The 16,603-nt window shown below is 42.3% G+C and overlaps 1 pseudogene; it reads right to left on the reverse strand.

The window, feature by feature from the left end:
- The window catches only part of LOC127214749 (sodium- and chloride-dependent transporter XTRP3-like), a 107,792-nt pseudogene that overhangs the window by 75,729 nt on the left and 15,460 nt on the right, over nt 1–16,603 (reverse strand).

The following is a 16,603-nucleotide window of genomic DNA, read 5'->3' on the forward strand; positions in this document are numbered from 1 at the left end:
TCTGCTACTATAGTTCTCAGGTCTCATGTTATGAAAAATAAATAACAAAATTCCAACTTTTAGCCACAGATGATGAATCAAGCCTCTGTTCTCAAAAATCTGAAAGCAGAGATTTGGCAGCTCACCAGGACTTCAGTCTGAGTTCTAGAAAAGAAATGGGTATACAGAGAATGCTGAAAAAAAAAGACAGAAATCTTTCAACTACTAAGACAATTACCAGGCCCTTTCTGGTTTTTTTTTTTTTTTTTTAAGTTTCATATATTTGACTTCTGCTGGAAATGAAGCCATGTCCCTAAATTTATCACTCTATCTTTTTCTAATTTCCTCTATTAATATGACTATCAGTACAACAGAATGATTGGGTACCTTAGTTGAAAGTTGGCTTGATCCTGTGTAATGCTTTGTTTATGTGTCACCAATTTTAAAGGCTATACACCCAGTGATAGAGAGCTTGCCCATTCTTGACATACTCTGCCTGTAAGTTGAAATCCTCGTAAAAGTTCTTTTGCTCTGTCAGGTGGTACTCAGATTTCACTGATTTTATTCATGTGCATGGCTAAACCACATGCATAATCTAAAAACTGATAATTCCAGGATTCATGGAGAAAAGTAATTACAGCTGTTGCATTAACACAGCAATGTGTGAAAGAGAGTGAACTAGAAGCATAACCCTAACAACAGTTGGATTTGGCTGAGGAGAAGGAGCTGTCGAAGAAGGGAAACTGTGGTAAGAACACTTTGTATGAAATCAATCCTGAAGGATCTAAAGAAAGAACTGATAAAGCATTGCCACCATACCTCTTCCCCAGAAACAAAAATACAATAAAATCTGTGTGGTTGTGTCACACATCAATAATCCCAGCACTTGTGAAGCAGAGCCAAGCTATTTTCTGTGTGCTTGAAGACAGTCTGGTCCCAAGATTGAGTTCCAGGACAATCTGCAATGATGCATAGAATCCATTTGGCCTAACAATCAAAATAAACAATAAAATGAAATAAAATAAAATAAAAAAAAAAACAAGGGAGCAGAACTCTCTGACTCTAAGTGATACGTTTCTTTATATCCAACCGCAATCAGCTAGCAATGGCACTGTGATGACCCAGGTGAGGATATATAGGGTATTGAGTTTAGGCAAATTGGCTCCAGCTGTATGCTTATGAAAAGCCTTCATCAATACTTGGTAGACTTTTCCGTGAATGCAGATCTCTTAGTCCCCACTGAATGGCCCAGGTTCAGCAAAGAGGAATATAATCCCACTCTTCCAAAGCAAACCAAATCCAAGTTAGACTTTGCATTGATTTACCCTCATGAGACGAGAGGAGAGGCATTAATTTGTAAAAGGAAGGCAGCAGGAGCCACAAGTATCATGAGGATGTTGATGACTAACAACAACTCTGGTCCCCTAAAAACAAGTCCAATATACACTGAAATGGTTCATTCACATTCCTCAGAGATAATACCGTACCCACTGAGGTGATGTTACTTGGATATCTATCATTCAAGAATGTTTGTCTTCCTGAGAGACAACACACTTTGTGGAAGTTAAACTCTCACAGATATCTTGTGGCATGTGTTGGAAGGTGGTAAAAGAGCAGTGGAGATTTAGAGGGAGCTAGGGAGTATAATGCTAAATTTCACAAGGCCAGCACAGTTGTTTGAGAAAATCCAGCAATGATGGTCAACGTTCCGGCTGCCCTGCCTACTTTGGTTTTCATTTCCATGTCTTTGTGTTAGTTACCTCAACAAGATGCCAAGTTGGACATAATCAAATGATGTACTTTTCAAGGTCCTTTTTGTTCTTTGCGTTTCCTAGTGACAAAGTAAAACCAATTTTCACTTGAAGATTTGTAGGAAGCTCTTATATTGAGCACAGTCTTACATGAAAATGAAAACACCCCCCAGGTTTAGATTCCTATGGAGAGTGAGGAAATAGAAATAGAAAATAAGAGAGAAGAAATGTGAGTTTACAGACAAAGTTAAAGGGAAAAAAGGAGAACAGACTAGATGTTGGTGACATTGGCCTTCAATCCCATCAACATTAGGTAGGCTAACAAAAATTGTTCTGGTTGTATTCCAAACCTGCTTTATTACAGAGAGTGTTCTAGGACAGTCTGCAAAGGAATAGAGGAAATGTTTCTCTCAAAAATAATATTAGTAATCATAATGGGCCAGCAAAAATGCAGGCAGGAATAAGTGAAATGGTAATCTATATCCAACTGTGGGAAACCAATATTGGAGATGCCAGATACAAAGAGCACGACCACCCCAGCAAAGCCCCTGTCTCCAGCTTCCCAACTCAGGCAGGCTGATCTTTCTTTGCCTGTACCTGCTTGTTTAGCACCTGACCCTGTGCTGCTGAAAATTCACATGAGCTTTAATCTTAGTGCTGGTGCCTTATGACTTAAACAACTGGAAGTCTCCTTTAGCTTCAATGATTGATAGTTACTTCACTGGGAATGCAATCCTGGGGCTCAGGAATGTTTAAGATTTCAGTAGCCCTGCTGGACTTTTGTGATGCATGCCTTTAATCCCAGCTTTAGAGAGGCAGAGGCAGGCAGATCTCTGCGAGTTCAAGGCCAGCGTGGTCTACTTAGCAAGCGCAGGGACTAGCTCCAAAGCTATACCGAAAATCCCTATCTGGAAAATCCGAAAAAAATAAATTTTTTTTCCAGCCACACAACCCTGACCCACAGCCATCAGTTAAGTAGTCTTGACACTTTCTTTGACGCGCACCCACCCAACAGCCCAGTACACCAGGGACATGGGGGGTTGTATGCAGGGGTCATTTTTTCTAGCATGCCACAGCTGTAAATACTTGAGTTCTGGGTAAATTGGTGACACCACCCAACAACGATTTCCTACTTAGAAACTTGCCCTGCTAGCTTACTCACAGGCTCCATTGGAATTTCAGGCAATCCCCACTTCAAATACAAAAGCAAGGTCGGTATCTCTTCCTTGAAGCTGGAAAACTTCATGATGAACTCAGGTTTTGCCTGTGGGCTAGAACATCTCAGGAAAGAAAAAAGCTGAGCAAATCTTCCCTACCCAAGACAGCCTACCTCAAGGTGCTAATAGTTAGCAATCCTAGCTCAAGAGGCCAGCAAGCGGCAATGAAGCAATCTAAAGGTGGAGGGTGCAGGGGATAGCCACCCCTCCCACTCTTCCTTCTCCAGAAGATTCTTGGTTCCTTGGAGTCCAAAGTCTCTTGGTTTTGGAGTTGTGACTTACCCCTCTACCCTAGTTATCACATGGATAGCCAAATGATATCAATTACTTTTTACACACAGACAGAAGCCCTACTTTCCTTATTCCTGGTAGAGGTGGAAATTGTCTGGGCTTCTCACCAAGCTTATCCTGGTTAGGGAGGGTTCCTTCACTTGAGGCGAGAGTGCTGCAACAGTCTGGACACTTCCAAGTCCTCCTCCACAATTTTGAGTCTGGTATATGAGCCTATGTAGAGGTCTTCTCAAATTACAGATGGGAGACACCCATGAGAAATGTAACAATTGCAGGGAAAGGGAAAGCAATAGCTTTATCCCTTTGGAATGGGGGGTGGGCCTAAGTCTATCAGCCTTTACTCCCATGAGTATTTGATAGGGTACCTGGGATCTTCCCCTTTCCCATATTGGTACTGTTTAGATGTCCCCACCCCGTGCACGCACACACCGCACCACCACCACCTTCCTAACATTTCTCCTCAAAACACCGTCCAGGAACAGGAAACATTCATCGCAGAGCCTGCTTTGCAGAGAAGAATTCTACTCTTTAAACACTCAGGTTTAACTTTCAGCTTGATGTTGAAGGAGGCAGAGGCCTGTGAGGATTCTTAGAGACACCTGGGAGCAGGAGCCATAGCCATGTTCCCCACAGCTGTTTGGAGTTGGGCTCTAACACACAAAGGTCATAAGATAGTCTAATTTTAACCCAAAGTACCAAGTAGCAACTACAGCAGGCCTGGTATGGCCCACATCAACTTGTCTTTGTGACAGACTGCTTGCTCTTACCAAGGTGGGAGTGTGGGCACCTTCTCAGCTCTGCCGAGCAAACTTTCCATCACTTCCTCAAACCTCAAGGATATAATCCAAGCAAAAGAGCTCTGCAATCTTTTCGTCATGACAACAACAATACAACAACATAATATAATGAACCTTTTTAGATACCATATTTTATACAGAAAAAAAGGAAGGAAAGGAAGTAGAACACAGCTCCATATCCACAACCCGGTGGTTAAGAATTCAGAGGAGGAACAGAAAGGTTTCATGACTTCAAGTTAGGAAAGGGAAAGTTTTTTTCTTTATTTTCTTTTCTTTTCTTTTTTTTTAGACAGCACAAAAGCCCTGTCTGTGAAAGCAAAGCCCAACCTTCCTTCTTTGCTGGGTTGTGGGCCAGATCTTTGGAGGTAACATCCACTAGTCCTATAATTCATACAGATTCCAGGAAGGTGAGGGTTTGAGATGTGAAGCACTCAGCTACTCAGACACTGCTGTCCCTGCAAACTGCACTCACCTCTGCAGTATGTCTGGCTCAGGTGGGGGAAGGGCCACACATTGCCCAGGACCATGGCATAGGGTATGCAGGTAAGTAAGAACTGCTGGGGTTGTCCCACTTTGGTCGCCCCTTCTCCCCAACCCCAGGCTGGGCATATTTGGTTGGGCCCAGTCTTCCTGTGTGTTGATCAGGGCATTCAGGGCTGCCCTTGGGCTGCAGCTCCTCATCTTCTGGCAGGGAGACCACATGCGCCAAGGGTGATTCCATCTTCTGAGACAACACTCAGGGTAGAATGGACCCACTCCTGTGCTCTCTTTTGGATTCCAGTCCCTTGTGTTTCCTGTTGTTCAGCTTTCTGTCCTGTCAGGCCCTGGTGTGTGTCTTCCCTGGTTGGCTGGTGCCTCCCCCCTGGCCTTAACCTCAGTGGTAGCCAGTTCACACCCTCCCATTGACCTTTGGCCACATTCTTTTTCTCTGTCATGAGTCTCAAATTCTAGGATTTCTGGGCTCCTCAGACTTCCACTATTAAGGGTTACTGCAAAATATCTCATGAAGATACGATTGTGTGTAAGGAGTACGGTTTTTCTGCCCGCCGCTTGGTCTTGTCCTGCCTTGTCCCGCCGCCGCACCAGCCCCAATGAAAACACCAAGACTCCATATTTGATATTATGCTGTTGGCCAGGTGCTAGTTTCTAATCGGCTAGCTCTGTCTTAATTATTAACCCATTTCTACTGATCTATGTATTTCTCTTACCAGGGAGCTGGTAGGCATACTGCTTTCTCCAGACTCTCCATCTTGACTCCTCCTTACTATTTCCTCTTCCTCCTTGTCTCCTAGTCCCTCCTATCTTCCTTTTCTATTGGCCAACAGTGCTTTATTTATTAACCAGTATGAGAAACATATATAGAATAACATCTCCCACCATTGTGTCTGCTGATGTTGAACTGGAAACTGCAGAAAAACTCCGATCTATGTGCTTGTAAATTTCTATAGTATAAACGCTCCCACGATGGCACATCCTGAGCTACCAATAAGTGCAACGGGACACTATTGTTTTGGGTTCCCTCCCACCTTGCACGTACAGTGACACATGTAGCCTCAGGAGCACAACTGACAAGCAATCATAAATCATGAATTTTGAGCGTCCTGTCTGTTTTAAAATTTACACTTCACTCAGACCTCGGTCACAACTGTATTTAAAAATCATCTCAACAAAAGGGATGAATCTCAGTTCTCTGGGGTGTCCAGATTCCCAGTGCAGGTGACTCAGTCAGGCTTAGCCCCACCTGAGTGTTCCCAGGATGCAATTCAGGCTAATGGATGACTGCCTGTGGGTAGGAACTTCACTGTGCCTATCAGAAACACGATACAGAACATGATCAAGCTGAGTCGCCAGAATTCCTGAGGAAGGAGAGAAAGCAAGGATAGCTCTACGCAGGGTTCTATAGTCTTACCCTGCAAACTAAGGTTATACAATTTTCAATTATTTGCTCATCCTGGTGAGTCCACTGTTAATTAATCATAAGAGTTTCTAGTTTCCCTGTATGAGAGAGTCCAATCTCCTTAGCACTGTTGGCAAGACCTTGAGAGTTTTTGTTTGTTTGTTTGTTTTTTGTTTGTTTGTTTGTTTTGGGTTGTGTTGCAATTCTTGTCCTTTAAAAAAAGAAAGATATGTTTTTATTTTATTTGCATATTCTACATATACATATGTATATGTACACACACACACACACACACACACACACACACACACACACATATATATATATATATATATATAAAATGTATATACATAATACCTACTTGGAACTGGGGTTCTGGATGGCTATGAACCATCAACTGGGTGCTGGAGACTGGACCCATGGTCTCTACAAGAACAGCCAGAGCTTTTAGCTGTTGAGCCATTGCTCCAGCCTCCCCTTTGGAGATGGGATTTAGCTAGGTTGATTGTTTAGGTCGGGTCTTTAGTCTCCCTGCTTCAGCCTCTCAAGTTGGTAGGTTACAGGTGCATCCCACCTTCATGATTCATGTTGACTTCTAATTACGACTACATTATTTGAGATTTGATTTGGGGGAATTTCAGTGTGCTGATAAGAATGTATATTCTACAGCTGTTATATGAGTAAGCTTTTAAACATTATAATTGATCTTTTATCATTCTACAGTGATCTTTCTCTTTTCACAGTAACAAAATAAAGCAAAGCTACGTCCCCATGGAGAAACTGGCATTTGACTGTATGTGGAGAGCTCCTTGGCTGACCTGTTCAGTTTAGTGTCTTCTCACTCTACAATGTGTGAAAGGGAAATGAATTCTGTAGAAGCTATAGTTTGAGACCCAACATTTTGTGGGCAAGGAATCTGAAGCAGGGTATTCTGTGGAGATGTTGGTAACCCCGTCAATCACATGGCCTCTGGGATGATCATTTGACAGCTCTGAGTGTGATGGATAGGAAGGCAGGTATAACAAATGCATTTTTAATTTAGGGTGCTCTTTAATCTAAAGTGGGTTTAGCAGGTTGTAACCACAATGTGGATGGAAGAGTATCCTAACACAATCCAAGAATGCATTCCTGTGAGAATTCGGAGTGCTGGGGCTAGACAGAAGGCTCAGTGGTCAAGAGCACTGGCTGCTCTTCCAGAGGACTTGGGTTCAATTCCCAGCACCCACAAGGCAGCTCACAATCATTTGTAATTTCAGCTCCAGGGGACCTGACACCCATGACAAAACACCAACTCACATAAAATTAAAAAAGGAAAAAATGGAAAAGGGAAGAAACATTCTCAAGAAGAAAAAACAATTCTGAGTACCTGTGAGAAAACTTCCAAGAAAATAAAAGTCTCGTGACCTCAGTTTCTCCAAAACTCTGAATTGCTCTTGGAGGATTATTCTTCTACACCTCTCCCAGGTGTATCATATAGTTTGCTTCAGATTATTCTTGCCAACTGGCTATTATTACTTATTTATACCTCTATAGAAATTCTTGTTTTTTTTTTTCCCATGTGCAGCCTGTCATTGTGATTATACTCAGCTTGAACTCATGAGAGCTTTACTCACATGATCTTTCTTAACACTCAAAGTGGATATTTCCTGATGTTCTTAATAAAGTTGGCTGTTGTGTGAGACTTTATTCCCCCTTTTTAGGCTCCATTCTCCCAGGTTCAACTACCTTTAGATCGGTAAACAGAGGCACATTTGCATTTCCTGATAGCATTACTTCACCTTTCTGATTTCCAAGAGCACAACTGTTCTGTTTTGGTGACTCCCCCTCATAACTAGAGATGTTCAACAGAGCATTTATATTTGTACAAGTTGCTCTGGATGTAAGTATGTCTAACCACAACTCGTACTTTCCCCTCTCCTTCAATAGGTTCTGACCATGCTCTCAGATTTGATTGCACATTGGCTTCACCTAAGTGCACCAGGCTTACTCCCAAGATTTTCTAACAAAGGCTCCTTGAAGCCAGTAGCATGGACCCTGAAAATTTTCAATGCTCCGGGGTGTCTAGAATAGCAGAGATGATGGGCACACTGAAAAAAGAATAGAATAATGATATAGGACAATGTTCCTCTTTTCACCTTTGAGGGTACATGGTTTTTGAGACCCTGTCTGTGACTGACCCTAGGAAGGCATGACAAGTGCAGAAAGGCAGTCACTATGCCTAGGTTGAGAGTAGGGGGACAGACACTTAAGTGTTCAGGAATAGAATCTGATGTATTATCACAGGGTACACCCACTCTTTGAGCCTAAAATCCATCTGATGATACAAAATGGGGAAAAAAGAAAATGGAAAAGGAAAGAAAGATACAAGTAAACTGAGGAAGCAAGAGATAGCAGAGATTTGAGGGCAGAGAACAGACTGCCAGTTCTGCTATCTAAAACAGGCATGCGCACAGAGGAAAGGTGATTTTCCTATGGATGTGGACCTGCAGCTTCTCTGCCTCCTGTAGCAGGCAGGATCTGGGGTCTCCTTACCTCTTTAGACCATACACGTAGCACACAGCTATGGTCTCCACCAGCACGATGAGCAGCAGAGACAGTGTTGCTGCATAGTCATTGAAGATGTCAAACCAGTAGTTCCCAGCCTCCATGGTGAACTTGTGCCGATGGCACAGTTGATGAGGCACACCAGACCTGGAACACAAGATCATTGCTCATCTCTCTGAGACTCCCTGACTCATCCCACATTGGATGTCAACAAGAGCCATCGATCCCTAGGTGTGCTTTGGAGGGTGAGTTCCCACATCAGCTATAGGAGCTGCTTTGTAAGGTATTTCAGAGCAGGAAAACAACAACAAAAGTCAGGGTGTTGTTCTTCGGGGGATATCATAATGGTTGAAAGTCTGGGAATGCTGAAGATACCAAAAACATAGCCCCTGAGACTGTGAGAAGTGGACTTAAATGTGGTGTGGGGCCCTAGATAAGGATTGGTTTGGGAGGAAACTACAATTTACATTTATGTAGGTGTTCTCACTTGCCAGGCTCTGGTCATATACCAGACCAGATTAAGCCTCCAAGGTAGTAGTCAGAGATCCCTTTTATACCGGGGTGCCAGGGCTCAGTGTTGTCAGATAACTCCCTGTAGCACAACATGGCAGAGTCAATATTTGACTATTTCCAGGTTTTCTTCTGACTTCCAAAGGCTTTCCATGGTGCCTCTGAATTCTTAGTAGCCATTCCCACTGCCATACCATACAATGTCAGCCAGTGGGAGGTTCCCTCAGGAGAGGATTAAGTGCTGGATTGGGAGCTACATGCCTTTGTACTGTGGACCACAGAGACCCAAATTCAGAAAAAAAAATACCAGGTGCTATCAGGCTTCGAGGAACAGGGAAGAGGATGCTTCCCACATGATAGCTAGGACATGTGATCAGACATGACATTATCTATCCTGAATATAGAGCCATCGGAGGCACAGGAGTGTTCTTATGATCCTGGCTGGGTGGCAAGATGTTGAAATTAAAAATGGGTCTCTGTGGTACACATTACATGTACATACAGCTCCTAGAACAACTTACCCAAGTGGAACTGAGTATTACCCTAGCAGGAGCACAGCTACACCCATGCAGCCCTTCTGGAGTTGTCTTAGAATCACACGGCCCCTAATTAGACCCTTCCACTGATTGTCTTGCATTTTGTCACCCACCCATGCCCTGCCTCCACCTTCTGGTGTCCTGAATGAAATGGCCTCCTTGGGCAGGTAGCACGAGATGACCTTACTGTCTGTCAGAGGGGTGAGTATGGCTGCTGTGTTTCCAAGCATGCTCCCCAAACCCAGCATCAGCAGCATGAAGATGTAGAGAACTGACCAGAGCCGGGACACTTCCATGTTTTTAATGGCCTCAGTGTAGACAAAGAAGGCCAGGCCCGTGCCCTGGACAGCCTGCTGATGATTAAAAGACACCAGATACACATGTGAGTCAGAGGGGACAAGAATGAAACACCATAGTTCAAATGTGGAATGTCTATCCTCCCTGTCTTGCTGCACTCTTAGAGGTGTGTAACTGTAACACCAAAAATAAAAACCCAGAGACAGATATTGGGGTTCAAGCTCCAAGCCGAAGGTTTGAGAAGCAAAGCAGCCGAGCCACTAGCACTTACATCTACCTCAGTCTAAAAGGGGGTGATCCTGTCTCTGCAAGTTCTCCAGCAAACCTCAGACTGCTACCTCTCCTCAGGGTGGCTAGAGATTAAATCTCACAATGCACCCTGAGACATTGGGTTCCTGTCTTTTATATGCCTCTCTAGAGCTGGGATTAAAGGCCTGAGCTCTGTTAATCTTTTAGACTGATTCACTCTAGTGTATCCCTGGGAGGTCTCGAACTCACAGAAATCTACCCAAAGGTGTGTGCCACCACTGCCTGGCTAGCTAGTATCGTTTCTAGGATTAAAGGTATGTATCACCATTGCCTGGCCTCTATAGTTTGTTGCTGGCTTTGCTTTCTGAATCCTCAGGCAAGATTTGATGAATCATAAATAATATATCATCACATATAACTTTCAGAGCTGAGCTCTCACTGGAGAAATTAGATCATTGGGTAAGTGTCTTGAGATTTTATAGCCCGATGTCACTGATGTCACTTCCTGTCTGTTCTTTGCTTCCTTGTCCATCAATTGTTAGAGTCTTAGGCTCATGAGTCTATTGTCATGAATTGTACAATCCTTCTCCACCATGATAGATTGTACCTCTCACTCCAGAAATAAAATAAATGCCTCACTCATGACCGTGTTAGGTATTTGGTTATAGAAACACAATTTTGTATTGACTGATACAAAAATGTAAATAAGCTCAATGGTGTAAGCACAGTGGGAATAGTAGGTGTCAGGAGCAGATAAGGATAACATGACACTGTAATTTTTAAGTGAATATTAGATATCACACAACAATTATTTCACTATTATTATCAGGAGCCATCAATTCTTAACAATGTCAGTGTTAAAATACACCCTACTGGGGTACTCTGATCTCACTTTCCTGCCCATGACTACCACAGAAAGCACCACAAATCGTAGACAATTGGAATCAATGACTTAAAAAAATAGTCTTTTCAATGATTAATATTATTATTGGTTTAAAAGGTCACTGTAATGTTAATATTGGATTAGATATGGCTGAAGAGAAAATTAGTGGACAGGGAGTTATTTCTCAGGGTAATTCTGTTCAATCGAATGTAGTTTGACCTAAAGATGCACTTAAATTGGACTAATGGTGACTTTGTACACTGTGAAACTTAACCTAATCACATCAGCCAGCCTCTAAGAGCCAGGTAGTCAACTGCTTAAAACAAGGTTCAAAGAAAGCAAATATAAGTTTTACCCAACGAAAACTCTGTATACTTCTTTTCATTTTCTTTTTAAAATTTTATTTTATATGCATTGGTGTTTGGCTCACATGCATGTCTGTCTATATATGTGTGTGTGTGTGTGTGTGTGAGAGAGAGAGAGAGAGAGAGAGAGAGAGAGAGAGAGAGAGATCCTTTGGAGCTTGAGTTACAGGGTGCTGAGAATTGAACCCATGTCCTCTGGAAAAACAGATAGTTTTCTGAACCACTGAGCCATCTCTCCAGCCCCCTCATTTCCACTTTCTATATATAATTTTCTTTTCTTTTGATATCCTGCACATGTGAGGGTAGAACATTCTGAATTTCATTTTGCCCAGTATGTTTTCTAACTACAGAATCAAGCCAATTAAGATCTATGAAAGTGATTCTGTCTTACTTATTTTCTGTTGTTGTGAAAAAATGCCATGACCAAGGCCACAGAAAATAAAGTGTTTAATTTGGGGTGCATGGTTACAGAAGGTTGGAGTCCATGGCCATCATGGGGAGAACATGGCAGCTGGCAGGCAGACATGGTGTTTGCCCATGAGCGCTTATATCCCTTTCTGCAAACAGGAGGCAGAGGGAGCTATTTGGGAATGTCCTGGGCTTCTGAAACCTCAGGCCCACTGCCAGTATCAGTACTCCTCCAATGAGGCCACACTTCTTAATCCTTCCCAAGAAACTCTACCAACTGGGGCCAAGTATTCAAACATATGCGCATATGGGGGCCATTCTCATTCAAACCATCACACCCCACACCTTGGCTGCCATAGGCTTGTGGCCAGTTCATAATGTGAAATGACTTTTGTCCAACTCTAATAGTCCCCTCAGTGTTAACACTTTTAAATTTCTTCTGAGAACTACGGCAACTTTTAATTATAACTCCTTGTAAAATCAAAAAGTAAATTATATACTTAAATGTAAAACAGCATAGAATATACATTACCATTTCAAAAGGGAGGAATGAGAATATAGTTAGAAAATACTGGACCAAGGCATGACAGAAATCCAGCGGGGCAAACTTCAAATCCTGTATCTCTAATCTGTTGCTAATAGGCAAATGGAAATTCAGGAGGGCAAACCCCAAATCTTAAAGCTCTAATCTGCTGCCAATGGGCTTAGATGGCTCTTCCCTTCAAGTTCTGCTGGCTACAACATGTGACTTTCTCTCTTGATTTGGTCCCAAGCTTCTTGGTAAGTATTTCCTATGATTTTGACATCTCCAACATCTTGAGGTCTCCAACCCAATCCAGGCTTCATTTTCATAAATTCACATATAGCTTCTCTGGTTTCCTTGAAGGGATTCCCATGCCAAACACCTCACTTCAGAAGCTTTTCTTAACTGTGGAGGAAGATTCTACAACTCCTTTACTCATGTATCACTCAGGGATCTAAAGCCAGAACGACCTGGCCAATGAAGCCATGTTCAGTCATTTGAGTTGGAGCCTGTTCCCCTTCTTGAATTATATTTGCATAACATTTTCCCCCATTGCAGCTTTTTAGAAATAAATACAAAAGGCATTTCCTTTTTACAAGTTTTAGGTTGAGCTGGAGGGGTCTTCACCCAAAGACAACACTCCCTTTATTCTGTTTCACACCAGGTATCTCCTTATATTAGTGCTCTTTCCCCTCCTCAAACTGTACATTTTGTGTTTCTTTTTGCCCTGCTTATTATTTTTATGGTAGCTACACATGAAAGTGATTACTAAAAACCATGCAATAGAGTTAATAATTGGCTGTTTTGAAATCTCCTCTGCCTATAAAATTAGTCCAACTATTTCAATTTGCCCTCAGGCAGAAAGCATCCTCATTTTTTTCCCCAAGCACCACAAGAATGGTTCCTAACACTGTCACTAATACTGTTGCCCTCTGAAGTTTCTTGAGCTGAGCATCCATAACCCTCAATGATCTTAGCACTGTTTTCTCCAAGCTCTGACTAGGATGTCCATTCAACCCTGCTTATAGCAGTCATCAGCTTTCCTAATCCAATTTCCCCAGGTTTTCCATATTCCTTCCAAAAGCAGCATGGCCAGCTTCCTGTCACAGCAATACCCCACCCCGTAGTACCAACTTTTGTCTTCCTCACTTTCCTGTTGTCACGAGAAAACACTATGACCAAGGCAACTTATGAAAAAGAAAGTGTTTAATTTGGGGCTCATGGCTGCAGAAGGTTAGAATCCATGATCATCATGAGGAAAGCATAGCAGCAGGCAGCAGGCAGGCAGGCCTCAGGCAGGCAGGTAGGCAGGCATGCAGGCAGGCAGGCAGGCATGCAGGGATACAGCAAGCAGCAGGCAGGCAGGCAGCAGGCAGGCAGGCAGGCAGGCAGACACACCTCTTCCAACAAGGCCACGCCTCTTAATCCTTCCTAAACAGTTCTACCAGCTAGGGAACAAGTATTAAAACATGTAAGTTTATGGGGACATTCTCATTAAACCACCTCAGATTCCCTTTTAACAACATAGAAGGAAACCCAATGAAATGATGACATGGAGAGTGTAATATGTAATCAAAGAGGTATAAAACCTGTGGAATAGGAGGGAGAAGATTAACATAAATCTAAATGAAGATCTTCAAGTAGAAAAGACATAAACACAGGTGACAATTAAGACATAGTATGTATGAACTTGCCAAAACTGAGTAGAAATCATGGATTCATAAATCCAGCAGGTTTAATAGTGTTTAGGTTCAGGCCTGGATGAGGTAATAAAAACCCACCCATACTAAATTCACTAAAGATGCCAAAGACAAAGGGACATATTTAGGGAAGTCAGAGAAAGGACTGCTCACTTATAAAAATAAAAGAAGGGCAGACAAGACAGTTCAGCCAGTAGATTTGTTTGTAATGCAGGTCTGAACTTATGTTCAATCTCTAGAACCCATGTAAAGGTAGGAGAGAATTGAATCCACAAAGTTGTCCTTTGACCTCCACACATGCACGCGCACACACACACACACACACACACACACACACACACACATAATTAATTTAAATCAAAATAAAAGAAAAATTCAGCAGCAACGATTGAAACCAGAATTATAAGGCAAATGTTATCCAAGTATTGGGAGAAAATAACTGTTAACAAAAAAAATAAATAAATAAATAAAAAAAAATAAAACTACTCTTGGCACAAGTTCTTTAAGAAAAGGGGCCAGGGGCTGAAAAAGTGTCTTGGTGTTTAAGAGCGTTCATATGCTTCTGTGCCGAAGGACCTGGGTTCAATTCCTAGTACCCACAGTGGCTTACAGTGTGGCTAACTCTGGTTCCAGAGATCTGACAGCATTTTCTGACTTCTATGGGCACTGGGAATGCACATGGTTCATGTAGACAAAATATACATAAAACAATGTTTAAAAAGACTCTTATACATTGCCAGGCAGTGATAGAACACGCCTTTAATCCCAGCAATCAGGAGGTAGAGGCAGGCAGATCTCTGAGTTTGAGGCCAGCCTGGTCTACAGAGGGAGTTCCAGAAGAGTCTCGGATACACCGAAAAACCCTGCCTCAAAAAGATGCAAACAAACAAACAAACAAACAAAAATAAAGGGGAAAAAGAATGACAGAAAACAAATGAGGCCAAATGTTTATGTGGAAGCAAAATCTAACAAAGTTTACAGTCCCTAAATCTTGCCCTGTCCAGGCATGATGGCTCACACCTTTAATCCCAGAACTCAGAAGGCAGAGGCAGGCAGATCTCTGTGAGTTCGAAACTAGCCTGGTCTACAAAATAAGTTTTAGGACAGCCAGAGCTGTTACACAGAGAAAATCTGTCTTGAAAACACATCCTTCTCCCCCCCCCCCCCCCCCCCCCCGATAAACAAAAAAACTTGCCTTATAGGACAATATTTTAAAGAAGATTTATTTAGTTATATGCATATGTACATGTACATGTGTGTTTGTGTACCATGTGTGTGCAGGTGCCCACAAGGCCAGAAGGAAACATCGGATGCTTTGGGGGGTGACCTTGAACTACTTGATGTGAGTGTTGGGAAGTAAATTCCGGTCTTCTGGAAGAACACCAAGCTTTTCTAACTGATGAACCATCTATTTAGCCCCACAGGAAGGTATTTTAAATCTAGCTCCTCTCTCCCAAAGATAGCTGGAATGCAAGAAAGAGTATTTACAAATAAAATTGTGTGTGTGTGTGTGTGTATTTGTGTGTGTGTGTGTGTGTGTATTTGTGTGTGTGTGTGTGTGTGTGTATTTGTGTGTGTGTGTGTGTGTGTCCATCCCTGAGCCCAGGGACAGATCTCACTGCCTTATGCATCCTAAGTTTGCGGTATTTAGAAAGTTATAGGCTCAAAGGGCCAGAACTACATGACAATAATGTTTAAAATGGAAGAGGAGAACCAGGTCTGGCACACACCTTTCATCCCAGCACTCAGGAGGCAGAGGTGGGAAGATCAGGATTTCTATATCATTCTTCTGTCTTTAAAAATGCAAAGACAGGAAAGACAGGAGAAAGTGATCTAAAATTCTTTCACTTTTTGAAAGGGAACTCATGAATACTCTCTAACATTAAGCTGTGTTAAGTTAAATATTAATTAAGAGATTTCAGGAAGGAGATATGAAAGTCCAAATTTCAAACAGTAGAGAATATATATTAGAAAGGAAAGGAAATAAGAGAGAGAGAATGGCAGGAGCAGGGGAAAGAAAGTAATTCTAAAAACATAAAATAAAATAAAATCAGTAATTATAACATCTTGGACATAAAGCCAATCTCAAAAACAAGCAAGGAAAAACTAAGTGTCAGAACCAAAAGAAGGCAACTGAATGGATGCCAAAGCTTAGAACAGGTGCCATAGTTGCCCAAGTGGGATCTAGATCTCGAAGCCTGGGTGTCAGCGTCTTGGTGTCTGAGTTGTGCAGGAATGGAGGGTCAGGCTATAGATCCTGTAGGCAGGGCCCAGAGCTCTACAACGTTGCTGGTTAGTTTTATGTCAACTTAACACAAACTACAGTTATCTGAACAGAGGGGACCACAACTGAGAAGATGCTTCCATAAGTTGCAGGGCATTTTCTTAATTAGTGATGGGGAGGGGAGCAGCCAGTAAGCAGCACACCTCGTGGCCTCTACATCAGTTCTTATCTACAGGAATCTACCTTGAGGTCCTGATGGAGGTGTAAGACAAATAAACCCTTTCCTCCCCAACTTGCTTTGGGTCATGGCCTTTCTTCATAGCAATTATAACTCTAACTAGAACAACAAGCAAAAAGAGGAAAGTGTTGTATCTCTCCGTGGACAATGGTACACCCCAGAAAACAAAAGAACAAAAAAAAAAAAAAAAAAAA

This window comes from Phodopus roborovskii, unplaced genomic scaffold (genome assembly GCF_943737965.1).
Source record: "Phodopus roborovskii unplaced genomic scaffold, PHOROB, whole genome shotgun sequence".
Taxonomy (NCBI): Eukaryota; Metazoa; Chordata; class Mammalia; order Rodentia; family Cricetidae; genus Phodopus; species Phodopus roborovskii.